The sequence below is a fragment of the Euprymna scolopes genome, chromosome 15, assembly GCF_053919585.1.
Source record: "Euprymna scolopes isolate OS-2025 chromosome 15, ASM5391958v1, whole genome shotgun sequence".
NCBI lineage: Eukaryota > Metazoa > Mollusca > Cephalopoda > Sepiida > Sepiolidae > Euprymna > Euprymna scolopes.
This window is the reverse complement of record NC_136496.1, coordinates 42,480,539-42,503,776: the sequence shown is the minus strand read 5'-3', so window position 1 is coordinate 42,503,776 and position 23,238 is coordinate 42,480,539.

The window sequence follows — 23,238 nt, the reverse complement described above, 5'->3', positions numbered from 1 at the left end:
ATATTTACTACTTACGTTTAATGATTCTAATAAGTTCATATTGTAAGTTAACCTAATAAATTTATCTACATTTGCTAATACTAATATTTAATATTATTCCCATTTTTATGCCGACTTGTAATTCCATCTAATCTTACGTTTAATTATTCTAATAATTTCATATTGTAAGTTAACCTAATAAATTTATCTACACTCATATTGCCTTCCCCTCATGATTTTCTATAAGTTCTATTTTCCTATCAATAAAATCTTATGTATGTGTTTTTCTTCTTTTTTATATTAATGCATGATTACCTAACTATTATTATGGTTAATCATAACGTTTTATCATTGTTTGATGAGTATTTATTCTAGTTGCATTTAATTCTATAGTTGTTAATTCTGGTAGAAATTATATTCAGACTGATATCAAACATTCTTCAAATATACTTATTTTAAGTACTTAATACTTGTTTTACAAATTGACATTTTCTTAAGTTTTCTCCTAAGATATTTAGTTATTTTTATGTTCTTATGGTGACTCGATTTACGATTAAAGACTGCAGGTGTTAGACTTTCTTTCAGTTACTTTTAATTTATATTAATTTATCATACTTTCTATTAATTCTTTCAGAACATATACAGTACATCTTAAATCATAGTGTCCTTAAATTAATTTTACCTCAAATTCAATATGTATTCATATTTATGGTTTTACAATTAAGCTGTTTCGCTTGTTGTATGGTTATATTGAATAGATCTGACCTTTTTTAATTCTGCCTATAGTATAGCAGCATTTATCAATTCATGGAGCCATCTATAAGTAATAAATTAGGGTCATATATTTTTATGATAATTACTACTGTTATTATATCGTTTATGTTACTTGGAAAATATATTTGTTTTATATACAGTTTTACTGTCTTACATCTTTAGATTGCTTTGTACTTAACATAATGTATCTACGTTTAAGATTTAAACATTTGATTTATATAATTCATCTATATTTTAGTTCGTTGTTATGAATTGAGTTTATGTTATAATCCGACCCTGGTAGCCTCTCCCATATCACTAATTAATTTAAATTATCATCTTTAATCCAGTTTAAGCCAAGACAACAAGTATCTGTTCTCATTTAAGCATCATTGAATTAAATGTTGGCGCTTATTTAGTAAATCGTCCAATGTTAATATGTGGTAAGCTTCAAGAATACAAAGGTTATATCTTTTTGTTTTACACAGTTTATATTTACCTTTTCTCCCAACTTTAGACCACTTTCAATTCTAATCACTTTTCTATTTCCAAGTTCTCTCAGCCAATCACCTAGTGCAGTTGAGTTTTTCTTATTTTTCTTTATATTATCTCTATTGGTTCCATTAATGCTAATACTTTCTTCATTATTGTTGTCATTTTCCGTAGCTAACTTGCAGGGTGGCTGCGCAATCAGTCTTTAAACTGGCATTTGTGGATCCTAGGTATGTTTTTATTATTCCTTGTAATAACTTCATATTTATATACAATATGAGAGGTTAAATAATTTTCATTAAGTGGGCATTCACCAGGATTTCTATAGTTACAATTTTTTCTTCTATCAGATTTCTGTATCTCATTCTTTCTTTTGTAAGTGATTTTATTTAATTTTGTATTGTTGGGGATTATTATTGTTTTAGTTAAGTTATTTAATGTAGAAACTGATAAGTTTCCTGTGTTCCTATTAATATTTTTCCTATATTTGCTTCCTAAGGGGAAATTTCTGTACAAATTTGGGAAAATTCTTAGAGAATGCTATTTTTTATATGTTTGTTTCAAGGTGGATTAAACCAGATTTGACTCTTACGTCTGTTTTTCTTCCTTACTTCTTTTACTTTTAAATTAAATGCTAGCACTATATTGCTTTTTCCTCCTTTATTTCCTTATCTTTATTTCTAATTTTACTATTTCTTTTTCTGTATCCGTTCATTGCTATGTAATATGATATAGCGTTTATTTTTTCTTTGTTTAAACCTCGTTACCTCCATCTTTATTCATATCCTTGATGTAATTAATTCGCCAATTGTATCCTAATTAGCTAGTGCTTGGCTATAGTATCCTTTATTTTTATTAAATAGTTGTTCACGTTTTGATAGTTTGGAAATTCTTCTCGAAATGCTAGCTATGATGGCCTTTTTCATAGATTTAGAGTGGTTAAATTTATAGAATAACATGTGTTTAGGTTTATGGTAAGGTTAAAATGTGCAACTGTCGATGTTAAATGTTACGTATAAGAAGTTTACAATTTTGTGATTTATGTTAATAGATATTTTCAGGTTAATTTTACTAAAAAAAATGATTAATATTATTCTTAATTTTCTCTAATATTCTATTGTATGAGTTTACAAAAATAATGTATCATCTCCATATAAGCCACTGTTAAACCCGTTGTAGTCCGGTGGGAAGCAGGCAGACGGAACAGAGTTCCACAGGCGTGCAGTTCTAATAAAGAAGCTTTGTTCATGGAATCTACGTTTTGATTTAGGCACAGGTATAGAGTGGGGGAAATTTTTCAATGTGGATTCAGCTAGACGGGTGTTTTTCGTGAAAGATTGGCGAGGGGGGACCAGAGATTGGAGTTAAGACGAGCACCTGCCATGGAAATAACGATAAAACAAGGATAGGCTCGCAAGTCTCTTCTGTGAGAGAGAGGTTGCAGGGTAGAGAAAAGGGCATCCCCCACTAAGCCACGAAGTCTATTTTGTACTCTGTCAAGGCAGGATAGGCTGTTTTTAGCAGCTCCTGCCCAGATATGGCAACAGTATTCCATCCTTGGACGTACTTGGCTTTTATATAGATAGAGAATGGCATCAGTAGTGAGATATCTTCTGGAGCGATAGAAAGATCCCACCATCTTTCCAGCGACCTTGGCAACATACTTGATGTATGTGTTCCATTTCAAATCAGGAGTAAAGGTCAAACCCAGAAGCTTGTAAAAACACGGGGCCTCACCCAGACAAGAGCCATCCATCACAATTGATGCCAGATGGGGATCAGAGCGTTGATGATGTAGGGATAGGAGTTTGGTTTTGGATGCATTAAAGGTAACCAGCCACGTTTTTCCCCACTGAACCACGCGCTCGAGATCAGAGGAGAGAGAATCAGAGAGAACTTTGTCATTTATAGCCTTTGATGTGTTGCCGTAGATGGTCGTGTCATCAGCATAGATGTCAACGAATGATTTAAGTATGTGTTTAGGGAGGTCATTGTTTTAGATCAGGAAGAGAGTTGGGCCCAGGATTGACCCCTGAGAGACTCCAGCATTTATATTGCAGGCCTCCGATTTTTGTCCATCTACCACTACTCTTATGAGCCTATCGGAGAGAAATGATTTAATGATTGAGAAAACATTTCCAGTTATACCGTAGCTGGAAATCTTGTGAAGTAGACCCTTATGCTATACCTTGTCGAAGGCCTTTGATATGTCAAGAGCAATTGCCATAGAAAGGAAGCCTTTGTCAAGAGATTCACTAATCCTGTGGGATATAACCGTCAGCACATCTGCGGTAGATCTTGCAGAGTGGAAACAATATTGTGTGTGACTAAGAAGGTTGTTCCTGCTGAGGTGGTTGACTATTTCTCTATTTAACATGGATTCTAGCAACTTACTCATAACACACAGAAGACTTATTGGTCTGTACTGAGAGGGAGATGACTTATCACCTGAATTCTTAAATACAGGGCAAACTGATGAGGTCTTCCATGAAGTCGGAAAGCACTTCTCCTTAAGGCAGCGCTTAAATAGTTTCGTAAGTATGGGAGCAAGTTCTGGTTGAAGCTTTTTTAACACTATAATTGGCCAGTTGCTTTACTGGAATCTAGGTTCTTGATTAGCTTGGCGACCTCATGCACGGATATTTGTATGTTACCTAGCTTGTTCTGTGTTATAGGAGGAAATATGGGGAGTTGATGGTCTTCGCCTCATAGGATAGAATTAGCTGAAAAGTTCTTTGCAAATAGTTTGGCCTTGTCTGACGCTGACGTGATGACCTCTGGTCCATTGATAATGGTTGGGATAGAACGCACACTTCTGTTTAGGATCCTATTTGTTATTTGCCAAAACTGGTGAGAACCGAGCCGCTGATCAGCTACCTTGGATTTAACAGACTCGGCAAATAGCTCTCTAGCATTTTTTATTACTCTTTTACAGTGGTTGCTGGCAGTCCTGAAAGCAGCTTTAGTCTCAGTGCATCTATTACGTTGGTAGCTATGGAAGAAATGATTTCTGTGCGCGATAGCAGCAGCACATTCTGGGGAGAACCATGGCTGGCTGTTAGGGTTTTGTTGGAAATTTTTAGATGGTATGAATTGGTCTATGCCTACAATTATCCAGTCGTTCAGGTCTTATACTATTGAGGACACATCCTTTTTAAACATGGAATGCAGAGGTAGATCAGAAATGAATGTACGGAAGCTATCCCAGTCAGCCATAGAGTACCGATATACAGTACGGTGGAGAGGTACGTCTGAAGACATTACATTTCATTTTTATCTTAACTGATACAACGGAATGGTCGGAGGATCCCACAGGAGATAGAACGGAACATGAACATAGATCAAGGGAAGTTGTGAGAAAAAGGTCTAGAAGGCTTGCATACTGACCGGTAGTATGGGGCACACAGGTGTGTTTGTGAACAATCTGAGTGAGGTCATGAGCAATGGCAAAATCATGACAGAACCTCCCCTCATCATCTGTCAGTGGGTCAGCCATTCAACAGTATGGACATTGAAGTCACCGCAAATATGAATGTTAGCCGAAGGATAAGCAGATGGAATGTGGTTAATTTTCTCAGATATACTCTTAAAAATACTAACCCCACTGTTGTGGCGGCGATAGAGGGCAAATATAAATGCGGTTGTGTAAGCAAGTGCAACCCAGAAGCACATTTAAGGTGAATTACGGTCTTCTCTCGAAATATCCTTATCACATGGAAAGCCATCTTTGATGTAGGCACATATTCCATGCCCATGGCGATCTTGGGGTCAGATTTAGATGTTAAGTTAGAGTATCCTTTAATTATGAACTCATCTAGGGAAGTAGTCGGCCCTATGCCAGTTTCGCTTAGAAAGAATATGTCCAGTTTCGTCTCATGTAATTGGGTTTCAACCTCTGGAAGGTTGGAACGTAGACCTCTGATGTTGGAGAAGGAAACATGGTAGTAGTGGTCTACGTTGAAGGATGGGGTTCTAGGTTTATTCGTGTTTTTTTCCTGGAGATATGTCATGTTGAGGTTTGGGATTTGTGGAACAGGTCGACAGACTTGGTTAGAGCAGGACAGAGAGGGAAAGTAAGAAAGAAAAAGACAGGATTTTTTTTCTGTAGCACATGATAAGGTAAAGCCGTAACAATTGCCCACTAGTATGGCATCAAGAGGCCCCACCAGAAACTACTCCATGGTCCAAAATCCATTCACTAAATGGCAATACATCAGCCCCGGTACTTTGCACCTGCTGATAGGACATCCTTCTTAGTGGTTCATCCAAGGTTCGGGTCCCTGATTATCAGGCGGATAACGTCAGCCCAGATGAAACGTTTACCTCCAGCACTCTTACTAGTGACATAGCCACAAGGATAGACATAGAAACAGAAAATTTCCGACATCTCAGGCTACTGTTCACGAAGTACTACCGACCTGGAAAGCAGCTTTTTCTTCACCCTTTGTCAGAAAAATCAATCATTGGAAATGAGGACTGAAGGACAAAAAAGGAGAAGCGAGAGTTACTGGAGCTGCCGATGACACATCCACAGTGCATTATTTACTCTTCATTAAAAAAAGGGGGTAAGACGAACTTATTAATATCTACTTGTTCGTTGCCCCATTCCACATTTAGGACGATACTTGAAGATAGTCTCCTCTCCCATATTAATGCGTGGATATTTTTGGCTTTATCTACCTCGAGCCAGAACGTTCGATCATTCCAGCTCCACCCCATAATTAAAACACTATAATGGAAATTTTATCAATTTGGGAAGTGGGTTATTTTGTGTTAATTTAGATTTGAAGAACTAGTTAAGAGTAATACCGTTTGTGTTACGTATTAATTAAAATAATTCATACTGCAGAAAAAGCCGCATTTTTCTGAGTTCAGGTAATAGTGCAGTTTTACCTTTGAAAATTCTCGTTTTTATGGGTGACTCTTTTCTTTTTTTCTTTTTTTTTTTCGTTTTAAATATAAAAAAAAGTATTGGCTATCAATAGTATATTTGACAAAAACATTTAAAAAGAAAGAAAGAAAACTACAAGATAAATGCAGTTCAGGGTTAAAGTCCAAGCTGGAATAAGGAAAAAATAAAACAAAAAGTTTGCAATACAAAAATGTTAGCGATTTTAGGATAGTAGATTTCAAAAGTTATGGATAGAAAATTTCGTAGCTTTTGATCCAGAGAAGTTGACCTTGGTAGCCTGAGTTCATAACGTAGCAGAAGGAAAGGCTAGCCGACGAACTGATTTTATGCCAGTACTTAAAGGGTATGGGCGAATCTTGGTGGGTTCTGTATTTTTATTTATTTCTTTTAATTCAACAATGCTTTCCACCTTATAATTAAAACACTATAATGGAACTTTTATCAATTTGGGAAGTCGGGTTATTTTGTGTTAATTTAGATTTGAAGAACTCGTTTAAAAAGACTGGTTAAGAGCAATACCGCTTGGGTTACTTATTCAGTTTATACTAGTCAAAAATAATGCATACTGCAAAAAAAAAGCCGCATTTAGTTAAGATAATAGTGCAGTTTTACTTTGGATAATTCTCGTTTCCATGGGTGACTTAATCAGTGCGTTTTGAATTTCCGGAGTTCATGGATGTTTCCTTTTTTTTACATTTTATTCCATCAACTTATGTGTGACTCCCTATAATATTTTTTGTTTCTGATGATTTGCGTGATGACAGCATCAGCTATATGCACAATGAAACACGTGTAAGACTCTAATAGAAAATTTAAGCATAAATATTCCCCTATATATATAAATTAAAATATTACTGTTGGTAGACATTTTGATAACTGAATGAAATATAACAGAATATAAGCAAGGTGACCTGACGTTGTACGGAATGGAACGATGATCAACGAATGTTTCATACGTCCATATTTTTATTGTCAAAACTGATTGTCAAAAAAAATTTAATTGATTGATTGTCTGCCTGGTCTAATTGGGGCAAATCGCGATGCACATGGATAAAGCCGCACATGCCCCTCGCAGAGACTAATTTCACAATATATTGTAGTCTACATTGCACCGTAGAGAACTTACCGTTGATTTTATGAAATTATTTTTATATATAATGACTCACATTAAATTTTAAAATGTTCCATGTTTCAATTGTGCTCTAAACAAAAAGATTCATTTTGAACGCGCTCTTGTCATATCAAAGAACTTACTGTTAATTTTATATGCCTGACATTACTGATGATAATGGCTTGAATTTAAGTTTAAAATAAAATAGTCAAGTATCATTGTGAAATTGTGCTTTAAACAAAAACATTTATTTCGAATGCGCCCGTCATAAAAATCGAACCACCCGTTTTCGAGTCCATAGAGAACGAACTCACAAACATACAAACACATCAATACACACGCACACAAAGTTCTTGCTATATATATATATATATATATATATATATATATATACTAGCAAAAGTACCCGTCGTTGACTGGGTTCAAAAACAGCCTACAGAAAATGGACTCTGATTTATTAAAGTATGATAGGTTATGAAAAGGAAGGGTTGTAAAGAGATAGTTTCGCATTTGGGGGTATCAAAACCAAAGCAAAATATGATGAAAGTAAAATAAAATATATAAACCCCATAATTTATTATACCATACCTGTTCACACTGAAACACTTATCACAATATTCTGTGAATCTATATTAAAAACCTTGTTAAACTATGTGACATATTTCCATTCTATAGAGGTCAGGTGCGAAAGAACACCCCATAATTTTATCATACCATATTTCTTCAAATTGAAACAAAGTATACTTACGCAGATAGATATGAAAAGTCTTTATTAAAGTTTTTGCCTATTTCCATTCTATGAGGCCAGGCGCGAACGCAGACCCCACAATTTTATTATACCATCTCTATTTAAGTTAAAACATACTTATCAAAATATTCGTATGTACATCTATATCAAAAACACTTGTAAACGTTTTTTTAAATTTTTAAATTTTCTATTTCCATACTTTGTGGACCAGACGCGAACGCAGACCCCACAATTTTAATGGACCACCGTTCTGCCAGATCAAACATACCCATTCCTGTGTCTCGATACATCTTCTATCATTATATATAATCAGTTTTTTAAAATAGTCAACCATATAGGAGCCTATTCGTGACCACACACACACACACACACACACACACACACACACACACACACACACACACACATTCAGCTTTATATTATATATATACATATATATATATATATATATATATATTGCGTTTTTATAATACTCATAGGTTATGGAAGCAACACGATACGATCAACGATTTATTTAAAATGAAAATAAACATCCACTTTCGGAGTGTTACTTCTTTAAATGTTCGCATACAAGTTTCATATTTTTTTTTATTTTTACTTGTTATCTATGCAAAGGAAAAATGATTATCAAGCCACTTGCTTTTCCCCACGCTCACGTGCGTAATCCTATATCGATAACCTATCAGCGGATCAGTTCACAAAAAAAAAAAAAAATGACACCCAAAGCAAACAAGAAAACGCTAGATAAATATCGAAAATACATTATCACATTGACTTTTACGATGCGAATTTTCCCATGCTGTTTAGCAATCACTAATATCGTAAAATGTTGACTTCTGTCCCAGTTATTTCATCTCAGAGATCATGCCTTTCTGAACCATGACATCTATACATGACGCATGTTTATCAGAAAGTAAGTAACAGCCGAGAAAACGATATTTTTACGATTATACGATACCCATATATTTATGCATTTGTTAAGTATCCCAATGAACTTTACAAAGTATTTTTGTCAGATATTTTCTTGATATTTGTCTCAATCTGTTTCACTTTGTAAACTAAAATGTGGTAACAAATTGACATCAACTGAAACTGGTATGATTTGGATTCATCAGACTACTCTTCTCATCTTGAATGTTAATTGTGAAAAAAAAACCCCACCCAGTATGAGAACTGTAGTACGAATAATTCAAATAACGGAATGATTAATACTTATCTAAAAAATTAAAAAAAACATATCAACAGGAGTATTAAATAATATTCATATGACACTCAAGTTTAGAACTTTACTAATACCAAATCGCACACATTCAAACCATTACATAACCTTTATTTGTTCGAATTTGCGAAATCATGTCTTTATTAATATAATTATGAGACAATTTTACATGCTTACTGACTTTTCTCGAATCAATGTAACTTTAATGATTACACATTAAATTTTTTTCTATTTATTATAAATCGAATATTTACTGAAAATCTTTATTATAAATAATTCAATTCCATAAAAGTTTATCCGAATGCATTGCAGTTTCTTCTCCCTTCCTAAAATACGTGGTTGATATTACGTACCCAGTTTTTTTTTCTTTCTGTATTCGTCATTTTATCTACATACTGGCTCCCTCTACCTAAGTACTGATTTTGTGAACAAATCGATCCAATTGCGTTAAAAAGGAACGATTTGTATTTTTTCGTTTTTTTTTTTCATGATAAATTTGCTGCCATTTCCGAGTCACCTTCTCTTAGTTGTACGCTGTTTCAAACGCAGAACGTGTAGCAGTTTGATTCGGTATTTACTTCATTTCCACGGCAAGAAAATGTGCTACAAAGTCGAAAATGGGAATAACAAGTCAGCGGAGCAGAATTAAAACACTTTGGCTTCTAAAACCTTGTCTGAGTAACTCCGTCTGCATTCCCCGGCGAGACTCCTCCGACAGTTAAAGATGAACTAATTCCTTTACAAAGCGATAATACAACGTTTGAGCTTTCTATAGCTACCGATGTCGATTGATAAAAAGTCACTGAATTGGCTCAGTCTGTGTTAGTCTGATTGTTGAAAACGGACCTTCAACTGGTCTGAAGTATTTATTCGATTCGATTTAATCATCGAATAATAGTTGTTATCCCGCTTTATTTCCGCTTTGTCCGATTGATTTTTCAAACCAAGTTAATCTATTTTGTCTCTATCTTAGTCATTTTCTTACGCCAATTTGATTTACTTAATAATTTAATAAGCAACCGACACTGTAATAATTAAATTTACGTTCAAAAGCCTACTAACAATATAAAAATAGCATTATTGTTTTTATTACGAACCAATATCGTATCCGAAATTATATCATACCCAATCGCTTTTAATATCTGAATATTATTACATGGTAACTTTTGACAGTCGGAAAGTTCAGTTTTTGAAAGTTATTTGAAACTACTATTTTGTGTTCAAAAGCCAATCCGATAACATAACTACTTCAGTCGTTTTGATTGTGACAAAGTGTACATTCGAGAAGAATACGAAACTGCGATTCGCAGAGTAGATCACATGATTTGTGATTTTAAATATTGAACCAGTTCATGAGTTTGTGAGACACGAAGCTACTTTATACGTGTGCATATGTAACATATTTTTCGCAAATGTCTAGTCACTTCGTCTGGATGGACATAAGGCCTGGCAAGTCCCTTGGAATTGATTCCTCGTGGCTGGACGATTTAGAAAAACCGACGCCATCTAAATCAGCATTTTATCGTGTTCTGTAAAAACACTGTAACTAAATGTATTGGCACTTGCCTTTCAGTGGATTATTTCAGGAATGTTGAAGGAAGTGTCTTCTGAAAGGATAACAACACGGTTCTTTATACTGACTCAGAATTTGTATTCTAAGTTCAACTATACAATCCCTTATTTTTTTGCCTTCTTGTGAGGGTATAGTTAGAAAATTTGGAATGGGGAAAAACCATCTAGACTAAAATGGAAACTCTGGATTGGAACCAGAATTAAGATTGTCTTAGTCTAGAAAAAGTTGTTATTCATCGAGCAAGGAGAGAAAAGATGCAGTGCGATATCAGAAATAATGTACAAAGATATATGAATTAGTGAAATAGGTGCTATTTTAGAATTTGAAATGAAAGGGAAAATAAGCAAGTAACATTCTATAAAAATTCGAGCCTCGTTTTAAAATCCTAACCGGCTAGAACATTAGTTATAAAGATTTTGTTTGTCTCTGTGTTGCGATATACTTGCAACATAACTACACACGAAGCAAATATTTCTAAAAACGTAAGAATTTGTTACTTGCGTGTGCCATGGTCAGACCGATATAGATCGTTTTTATATAGATGACGAGATCCGAAGTAAGTAAAGGGTTCTTTCAACTAGAACAGCCTCACAGGCTCACATAAAGAAAATAATCAAACTTCAAAGACACAGATAATATACAGAAGATGAAGGTATGTGTCAGGAAACACAGAGTAAATAAGAAACTCTTATTTTCAGGGAAAGTAACAACTTCAAAAGGGAATTTCGCATCGATGCAGACGAGCAAGTCAACGATAAATCGACTTTTGCACCGGGAAATGGACCTCAAAAGGAAGAAATAATCAAATGCTATGAACCAAATACAGAAACGATGGCAAGATTTACCTTCGCTTCGACGATGTTCTCCTTGGATCCAACCAGGTGAAATGAAAAAAAAAAGAAAAAAAAAACAATTAATGGTTGCGATGTACACGATTAAATATTGGAACTGGTGGTTTAATTCTTGTTGCATTGGATCTTATCTTGCTGTCTTGAAAATACCAAGCAAGCATAGAAACGTAGTTTTCAAAATCAAGCGTTTTATAAATGTACACAAACATCTAAGCATCTAAATTGAAGTTTTATTGGCATCTATCAAATAACAGTTTGTGTGCGACATTATTAGTCAATATCTGATTTACAATTTTATAAATAAAACGTTAAAAACATTGGCATTAAGAACACTCATACATGGTTATAAGCAATAAACGTCTTACTATTACATAGGACCTTGTTACATCGCAAGCGACGTAAATATCATAGATTTATGTCTCTCCGCTAAATGACACGTAACCTACCAACGTTACAGATGAAGGGCACGATACTGACTATTACGAAGGTTCGTTATTTTCTATTCCCATTATCAAAGAAATTGCCGCAGGATTCGTAACACCGGTACAAAACTGACTGTATTATATTTTCTAAAAATTATTTTCAATGTAGACATGTGCAATTGAAATGAATATTGTTGTCTGGAAAATACTGTGAAGTTTTATATTTGTTAAAAGTGTTCTTAATTACTAATACACACGTGATTTTCTTAATTACTAATACCCATGTGATTTAATTTAAAGTTAAAAATGCACCCGTTTTCAAATAATATTAAATAGTATTTTTTACTAACACTTTTCTTGATAATACAGCAAACAGTGTTAAATTATTTTTCTTTAAACTGCATATTTTATTAAAACGATCTAAAATGTATTTTTGGTATGGAAGTTGTAATTTAATATTGTTTATGCTTATTTTTAAAACTAGTAAACAAATAATGTTAGAAGATAATTTTTTAGTCTGTTCTCTTAATAAATTATTATTCCCAAATAGTTTTGAATTTTTTCAAAGTTTTATAACACTTACAAAATTTATTCTTTTGTAAGATTTGACTTAAAGAAAAAATATAGAAAACTCTTTATGATGTATGTACTTGACACGGAACGAATTCATATGCCGCAAAGGAGTTTACTAACGAGCTTCCCGTTGGAATTAATACCATCATTCCTCATCATGTTTCAGCCCAAACTCATTCTCGTCCCTGGTTTTCATCTATCCGTGTTTCTGTCATAGCCCATCGTAATCATTACTTCAACCAGCATCACCTGCTGAGACTTTTAGACACTGCTACAAAAGAGCTAGAAATGTCCGCAATAGAGCAATCTCGGAGGCTTAGTCTAGCTACTCTCCTAGGATTCGTGAATGTATGTTATTCTCAAAGTTTGGCTCGCGTGATATTTGGAGAATCTATAATAGTGTTATTAAGAATAGCAAATCTGTTAAATCTCCTATTTTAATAGTCTTCAGGTTATATAATTTTCTAATGATAAGGCTGATCTCCTTGCTCGTCTTTTTGCTGACAATTCTTTTATTGATAATTCTGGTGTTGTTTATCCTGATTTTTCTTTGGAAACTTATGTCTCTTGATGCTATAATTATTATTCAAAAGATGATTGCTAGAGTTCTTCTAATCTGGATCAATCTACAGCTTCTGGTCTAAATTCATTTCCTGTTGTCGTTTTCAAATGTTGTCCTCCCGAACTTTCTTTTATTATCTCAAAATTGTCTAATCTCTGTTTATCAAAATCACATTTCTCTTTTTGTTCGAAAGCGCCTTCTGTTGTCCTATATTTAATAATGCTAGCCAACAAAGTATAGTTCTGTTAACTTTCTGTTATTAACAAGGCTTTTAAAGGTTAGTCAACGGCAAGCGTGTTGATTTTCAGGAAAATCTGGGCCTCTTTAGGGATGTTCAGTATGGCTTACGTAATTATCGCTGATCTTTTAACAGTGATAATTGAGCGGATCTGTCTGTTTATGGATAATTCCGGAGTGTGTAGACCCATTACACTAGACTTTTCAAAGCCGTTCGACAGAATGTGGCATTCTGGTCTTTCACATAAATTTCAGATTGAGTGTTGTGTCCTTCAATCATAGGTGTGTCACTTTTCTTGCTGAAATTCTCACGGATGCCTTTGCTCTTGCGAAACAAAATCTACTCTAACACTTCTTGGTCTTTCTGCCTCATCTAGTCTTGCAGCACATATATCAAATCAACTGCTTGATTTTGCTTCTAGTAAAGCAAGTTCTCTATATCGTTCTAAACACTTTCTTTTGTATACAAATCTACTATTAGATTAAGCATCGAGTATTGCTGTTATATTTCGACTTTGGAGGGTTCTTAATAAAGTGCAGAGACGTACACACAATTTAATTAACCGCATCCTAATTTTCTGCTACATCTCTCTTACAGACTTGATGTTGCTAGTTTCAGTGTTTTCTACAAATACAATATGGTATGCGTTCTTCAGAATTGTCTGATCTATTTCCTGTTTCCTTTGTTCCAGCTCGTTTGACTCATTGGTCTAGTGGTCCCCATCAATTCGCTGTTTTTATACCTCATTATAATACAACTTCCTTCTTCCAGTAACTTCTTTCCAAGATGCGCAGGTTTGTTGAACACTCTTCCTGCTGACTGTTTTCATCCTAATGTTTACCTTGATCGTTTCAATGCTAAAATCAAGAGGCATTCCCATATTTGTGATAATCGTCTTCATTCCTGTTAGCCTCTTACACTAAGTGGTTTCACATCTTGTCTGGAGCGAAAAATTAAAAAAAAGCACGTGCATTGATTAAGTAGTTTTTATACTAACAAAATTAAAATTCATGAAGGTAAGCGAAACAAAAAAGTTTTAATGATTAAAACAAAGTCTCAGTAGTAGAATTGAGTTGTCCCGTGACCTTTGTTATAACCATATTTACGAAATTCCAGACTACTTGTTCTCGGATTTTAACATTTTCTAAGGAACATGGCGGATTTCGGCTCTCCCGCCTCGCTCGTCATAAAATTTGATTTTCTTATTAAAAAAAAAATTGTTCAATTTACGTAATTTTTGAAATATGACATCTTACATTGTAATGATTTATATGTATTTTCTGTTTTTTTTATTAAGTTGAATTCTTAATAAGAACACAACATTCATTAATTAATCAGTTTTGATATTTATGCAGAATACAGATTGCGCAGAAATTGAAGTGGCAGCAGGACTCAGCGGTGGCACACAAGTCCAAAGAGACCAAGGCTTGGCTTCAGGAGGAGTGCTACGCGTTTGTACCCTTTCTCTCATTGCCTCCCCTCCTCCACCTACCTGAACCAGTTGGACTACTTTGTTCGGTTATACGTTGAGAATATCACCAACATGACCTCTAACAACACCAACACCTGCCTGATCGCTGTCATCCGCCGAGCTCCCGCCGGCGCTTATGGAAAAGGCATGCTCTCAGTTCTAGACCTGTATCGAAGCGGTGACTGAGACTGAAGGCAGATGCATTGAATATATGTGACCTGAATTGATTTTTCCAATAAAAGTTTTAAAATAAAACTGTAGTGTTGTTTTCCTTAAGGCGACAATTTGATCGTTCCACCCTGTACGACGCTTCACTTTTTAATTAATTCTCATTTTCTTTTTTTATTATTAATAAGATCAGTTTTAGTACAAAAAGTAATTCTTATTTTTCCTTTTTCGATGCACGAAGTTTTTAAGTTTTTAAAAAATGTTTTTCTAAAAATTTATCGTTCTTTATCGTCACTCTTACTGTTTACAGATCTTGCTTGCTGGGACTTCAAGAATGACGTCATTCTTTAACAAATAAGCTTGAATCTATATTATTTACGTCGGTCGCGGTAATTTATAATTGATTGCAGTGATTATATATATATATATATATATATATATATATATATATATAGTCACCTTGTGTGTGTGTGTGTATGTGTATGTGTGTGTGTGTGTGTGTGTGTGTGTGTGTGTGTGTGTGAGAGAGAGAGAGAGAGAGAGAGAGAGAGAGAGAGAGAGAGAGAGAGAGAGTTCCTAATAGGTTCCGAAGTGGCTGAGCTTATCTTTTGCAAATTTCACACAAAGGTAATTCATATTTCTGGCAGTTTTCTTAGATATGTTTGCACAGAAATTCATCATAAAAGTATTAAAAATCGAAAATTCCGATCCCCAAAATAATTTTTCTTTCTTATAGATAAAAGGTAGAATAAAATGTTTTACGTTATATGGGCCAGGGGTGATAATAAAATCTCAGAAAATCATTTCTTTTTACAAAAAGAGAATTATTGGCATCTGGATATATAGCTCGGTAGTCGAGCATTCCACTATAGGTCAGATCCTCCTCAATCAACTCCGGGTCTACCTCACCGCTTTATTTTCATTTTTATTAATAGTTAACTTATAAATAGTTACGATAAAAAAGAGGTTCCATTTAAAATCACCACATTTCTCTGTTTGTATATTTAAAAAAATAATCAGAAGTGACTGTTCCAGGGCATTTATCGTCAAGCCTAAATAACAGCTGACATGATATTGTAAACAAACAGAAAAAAATTGATGAAAAAACTCATCATCATTATTATTTTATTATTTTATTTTATTTTTTTATTATTTTATTATTTTATTTTTTTATAATTTTATTATTTTATTATTTTATTATTTTATTATTTTATTATTTGTTACATTTATTATTTTATTATTTTATTATTTTATTTTTATATCATTTTATTATTTTATTATTTCATTTTTTTATTATTTTATTTTTTATTATTTTATTATTTTATTATTTTATTATTTTATTATTTCTTAATTTTATTATTTTATTATTTTATTATTTTATTATTATATTTTTTTATTATTTTATTATTTTATTATTTTATTACTTCTTAATTTTATTATTTTATTATTTTATTATTTCTTAATTTTTAATTATTTTGCAAATTAGTCCATCGAGCAAATTGTTCCTCATCACATATAATATTCAATAGAGAATTGGTTCTATAATAATACATACGCAATCCACATGAATTAAAATTTAAATAAGAAAATTTGAAAGCCTGAAAATGTTGAAAAATGATAAAATCTTTTCTTTATTTAATTTTTTTGTGTTGTTATTAAATTCAGAATTTTCGCCAATAACATGGCTTTATCAAATAGATATCAGTCCGATTGAGTTTTTTTTCTTCTCCATAATGATGTTATGAGGGGTCGTAGCCTCCCAAAGAGAAAATATTCCGTGTTTCGGTAACTGTTCAAATCCATGTGTTGTCGCTCGGTTTAAGCGCGAACTTCAAGCAATGTAAAGTCATTTTTTTTATTTACATTGCTTAAATTTCGCGCTTAACCGAGCGACAACACATGGATTTGAACAGTTACCGAAACACGGAATATTTTCTCTTCGGGAGGCTACGACCCCTCATTACATCATTATAAAGAAGAAAAAAAAAAACTCAATCGGACTGATATCTCCTTGATAAAGCCATACTATGGGCGAAAATTCTGAATTAAAAAACAACACCCCCAAAGAAAAAGAAAATTAAATAAAAAAATGATTTTATCATTTCTCAAAATTTTCAGGTTTTCAAATTTTCTTATTTACATTGATTTAAAAAAATATGTTTTCTAAAGTTCGTGACTTTACATTGCTTAAAATATCATGTTTAAGCATATTGTACGACCAGTTTATATATATATATACATATATATATATATATATATATATATATATATATATATATATATATATTTGTGTGTGTGTGTATATATATGTGTGTGTGTGTATGTATAAAAGTGAACGTGTCTCTGTGTGTGTATGCGTGCGTGTGTGTATGCGTGCGTGTGTGTGTGTGTGTGTACATTTCCTTACGCAATAACTCTGTCAATTTTTAGTCTACAGGCTCGAAATTTGATATACAAGGTACTGAGATTTGGAAAAATCTATGTGATTTGTTTTCGGCCAGAAAATTGGCCGTTAAGGGGTCAAAGTACAACGATTTGACCTTTGAGAACTCTGCCCAACTCCTCCGACAATTTTGGGTCTAAACACGTGAAATTTTAGATATAGGTTCATTGGACATGGATCTAACTTAATAACTTGATATGGGCCCAAAACAATAAATGTTAAGGGGTCATACTAGGGGTCAAAGTTAAAAAAATTGATCTCTACGGTCTCTACCAAATTACTCAGACAATTTCTGGTCTAGACATTTGAAATTTTACATAAAGGGTATTCAGAGATAGAGCAAGCTTTTCAATCGGTTTGGATCGAAAATTTGAGCTATAAATATATAATCTATGTATGTATGTTTGCATGTGTGCCTAAAACTTTCGACAAAGGCGAGAGATTTTCAGAAGATCAGTATCGTTTTGAAGCTCGTCCCTTCAGACGACAAATAATGAAAAATTGGCTAAAAACATTAATATCTTCACCCTGAACTGGGCGCTTTTCTACCGGGAGAGGTCGCTTTTTCGCCGATATTTTCGAGTCATCCCCTCTTTTCGATTGTCAAGCCTTAATTCAGACCTACGTCACTTCCGGTTTGGCGGGAGATGTCACGTTTTTTTTCACGTTCTTTTCCTTCTTCGCGGTACGGGTTTGAGTCTCGAGCCTGCCTTCTTACTACCACTTTTTTTTTGTCAACACACATCCAAACACTCGGGCAATGCCTGGCACCAATGCTAATATATATATATATATATATATATATATATATATATATATATATATATATGTATATATATATATATATATATATAATTCCTACCCTCTGATGAGAAGGAAAGTATTTCTCCGAAACTCCGCGGATTAAGGCCTATCCACTTATCTAGTGTTTCCTTTTCAGATTAAATATGTTTTCAACTCATTTCAAAGTGTTTTTAACATGTTTTATTAACTGTTTGCCCGTATATATATATATATATATATATATATATATATATATATATATATATATATATATATATAATCGTAAAATACCCAGAATTCGGTTTCACAAAGTGGTTGAATACACTGTGAAGAAGGAAAACAATTCCAATGTGAAACTACTGAGTGGAGCCAATGACTGAGAACATTTTTGTGGATCTCAAGGCATTTCTTCAATTTCCAGTCCACATAATCCAAACAAAAAATCGACCAGGCATTTTAACATGGTCCGATTTAAGGAAAAGTGTCCTCCTCATTGAATTGACAATCTCCTAAGAGGGAAAACCAAGAGGAGGCACACGAACCTTGAGGCACTGCGTGGCGACTGCGGAGAAATGGAGATGCCATGTGATTTCTATTGAGGTTGGTTGTTGTGGATTTCTAGAACAGTCAGTCATTTCCTTTCTTACAAAAATAAGAATCATGGACCGCAATCTGAAAGTTGCCTTTGAGAGTCTTAAGAACACAGCGTCAAGATGGGTTTGGTCGAGAGCGAAAAGCCTTCAGCATGAACAGACGTTATAATTTCTCCTTGTTGATTCGTTCTTTTTAATACTCTTCCCGGTTGCAAAAGCTGTTTTGTTACATCAGGAGTGGCAGAACCGCCTTGAGCTACTGAAAGTGTGTTATCACCCTAATTGGCGGCTGATGAGGGCAGGGTATCGCACATGCTATCACATTATATGATAAAATTATATATATATATATATATATATATATATATATATATATATATAGGTGTGTGTGTGCTCCATAAATGTAGAATCAAGAAGATAAATACCAATTAATACATACAAACATATATTTCAAGTTGAACTTGTCCTTGTATCTTTCTATATGTGTGTACGAGAACATATGTTAGGAATACATCATGAAACATTCTATCTAGTAAAAAAAAGTTGTGGATATCATATAACCCTGATCTATCAAGCATAAAAATTTGATACGATATGCCATTTCCAAGCTCTGGATGTTTTCTACGTTTTTCTGAATCGATTTATAACTGCAATAATTCAACCTCTGCTTATGAGTACAGAACCGCAGTAGAAAAACAAATCCAAACAAATACGTATTTGTTGACTAAATTGTCCACGACGATGCCTATCTACAAATTTGGTAAATAGATAAAAAAGTATCTAATTTACTCTCGTCAAACAGCTGCAGTTAGAAAGATACCAATTTTCTGTAATTGACTTGACAGCAAACTAATAATCTAAAAATTAAATCGATGAGTGTTATTTCCTCTGTACTATACTAACCACATTCTGCTCTGTCTGTCTTTTTGTCTCTCTCTCTCTCTCTCTGTTTTTTATTCTGCCTATCTCTTTCACTCATATATAGCCATATAGCGTAATAGTGAGAAGCTTTGGCTGTGATTTGGGCGGTCAGATTTCGATCCTGGCTTGAGGCAGTTGCCTATCTAGCCGCACTGATTAGCTGTGAAACAGCGAAACAGTACTGTATGTGGATGACTATATATATATATATATATATATATATATATATATATATATTCCGGCCATAAAATACGCTTAAATATGATATTTTAATATTGCCCGGGCATAAAATACGCTTAAATATGATATTTTAATTCGTCCAGATTTCGTATATTATTATAGAGGCGTAATTTCAAAAGTACAAAAATAGTATTTGGGTGCCATCAGCTAGAATCGAAACCGAAGTATTCAAAGCCGGCGACGTTATCACTGTACTAACGTGAGATGTACATGAACTGATTAAAAATCTATCTATCTATCTATCTATCTATCTATCTATCTATATATCTATAAAAACAGAGATGTGTGTGCCACAGACGATTTCTGATTGGTTAATCCAATAATCACATCTCCTAAAAAACTATGATTCGTAGGCTCTTAACTTTACCATAAAATATTATGGCTTTATTTATTGTCCATCTTGGAAGGGTTTAATTTTTTTCTAACTTGTTATTTACAAATTAAAAAAATACGAAACTTACACAATCTTACAATCCAACCTACGACATCACGGCCGCCATTCTGGTGCTAGCCGCAGACACGTACACAACACGAAAACAATGTTTTGAAAATCTAGCAAAAATTAATTTTCCTGAAATTTTTCAATATCTAAAAATAAATTATGCCGGCTGATAAAATTTTTAAACTTTTTTTTAAAGCTAGAAAGATAAAATTTAAAAATACTTATTTTTATGTAAAACGCGCGTTCATTCGTGGTCTTTACATTTCAGGTTTGTATTACTGTACACATAGATTCGAAAAAGTTGTCAAAAAACAAATATATAACAAATAAATGTTATCAAAGGCAAGATAAGTTACTTTTCTACCAAACTGGATATATTTTTCGTGTTTTTATTCAATGTAACACATTTATTCAGCTCGAAAAACGGGTTTGTATTACTGTACACATAGATTCGAAGAAGTTGATAAGATACGAAACAATACAGCACGAAAACACGCGCACACACGCACACACACTCACGAAAACACGCGCACACACGCACACACACTCACGTCCACTACCGTCCTTGGCTACGTCACGTTGTTATGGCAACACGATAAATACACAGTAAATTTGATTTTCTCCATTTCTACGCAAATATTACGCAAATATAAATCATATAGAATATCTGTATGAATATAATTACACGTAATAGTTAAATAAAGATGATCATCGTATAAGAGAACCGAAAAAGAAACTAATAGGGAATTTGTATAAAGTTGTATTTTCTTTTCAAATAAATAGAAAAAAGGGGTGTTGATAAGACTATCGGTACTTATACAGTTTAGTGACGACATTAAAAAATGGAAATATTGAAAAAAGATTTTATTGTACGTAACTGTTATAGACTGAAGTTCTCCGAAACAAAAATTCACTTCATTTGATCAAGTAGTTTTGTTTTTACAGCGAAAAACAATTATTTATCATGACGACGTCAACGTGGCCATTTTGGAAATGTACCTAGCAGAATACCTCCATTTTAGGCCAAATTTCGCAATCTAGCCTTTTTTTTTCTCGCCATATTAAGATGCGCACAACACATCTGCAATTTTTTTACGTTTTTTTTCTTTTTTTTTTTAAATCTGCAATTTTTTTGCGTTTTTTTTTTTTTAAAATAAGAATACTATTGAATATGCAAAGAAATTGAAGAATGCAAAGAATTGAAGAATTTTTATACGAAATTATTTTCGAAACATGCGCAGTTGGACACGCATGGATAACTTCGAAACTTCGTTGATTTACTTCTGTTACAAATTAAAAAAAAAAAACACCCCAAAAATGGCATCTGTCTTCGCAAAAAAAAAAAAAAAAAATCTCATTCTGGTGGGGAAAAAAGGGCTAGATTGGCCTTAAATGGAGGTATTCTGCTATGTACGGCAGTTACCTGCCCTTGGGGAATTCCTGGGCCTGTAATAACATTTCCAAAATGGCCACGTTGACGTAGCCGTGATAAATCATTGTTTTTCGCTGTAAAAAAAAAACTACTTGATCAAATGAAGTGAACTTTTTTTTTCGGAGAACTTCAGTCTATAACAGTTACGTACAATAAAATTTTTTTTTTCAATATTTCCATTTTTTAATGTCGTCACTAAACTGTATAAGTACCAGACTATCAATACACACAAAAAAATATAGATTTATTTTTGGGTAAAGTTCCCCCGGGTTTTCCTTACACTTCAGTAAATAATGGTCTTTTGTTATATATATGGCGTACTATTATCCTTATATATATGATGTTTATGTTTATATATATGTATAAGTGATAGTGTCTGTGTGTGTCTGTGCATCTGTGTGCATTTCCCTACGCTAAAACTCTGTCAATTTTAAGCCTACAGATTCGAAATTTGATATACAGGGTACTGAGATTTGGGAATATCGATGTGATAGGTTTTCGACAGAAATTTGGCGATTAAGTGGTTAATATTCAACAATTTGACCTTTGAGAACTCTACCAAACTCCTCCTACAATTTAAGGTCTAAACACGTGATATTTTATATATAGATTCCTTGGACATGGATCTAACTTTTTACTTGATCCCTAAACAATAAATGTTAAGAGGTCATAATAGAGGTCAAAGTTTAAAAAAATTGACCGTTTTTTTTCCTCAGCATACACTTCAAAACACCTGGGCAACGCCGGGCACCGATTGCTAGTTAAAAATAAACTAAGAAGAATGTGCAAAATGTTTAACACTTTTTAAAAAATTTTGACCTATTCTTGGCACCTTATAAACGATTTTACTGGCTGAAAACTCATAAAAGAACGACCGGTAAAAAAATCTAATCATTTGAAGCTCCTTGCACCGCTCTGCGACTTTTAGCTTTGGAGGAGGTAGAGTTTAAAATTATGGAGACAGACAGACAAACCTACAGACACACAAACATATATATATATATATATATATATATATATATATATATAGCTGCTTATATATATACACACATATACATATATAGTTAGATAGATAGATAGATAACGTTGAGTTATTTCTTGTACTGTCATTAATAGCAAAAGCTCAATTATTTATTTTAAAAATGAATACAACTTTCTTAATAAGTAATCGTTTATATACTAGCGACTTCCAAGTGGATGACTTATTGTACATTCTTTTTATTAATTCGCTCTCATTTTATTTTCTTATTTTATGATTAGTTTTATTGCACTATTATGCATTGTTATACTTGTTCATATTCTTTTTTACATG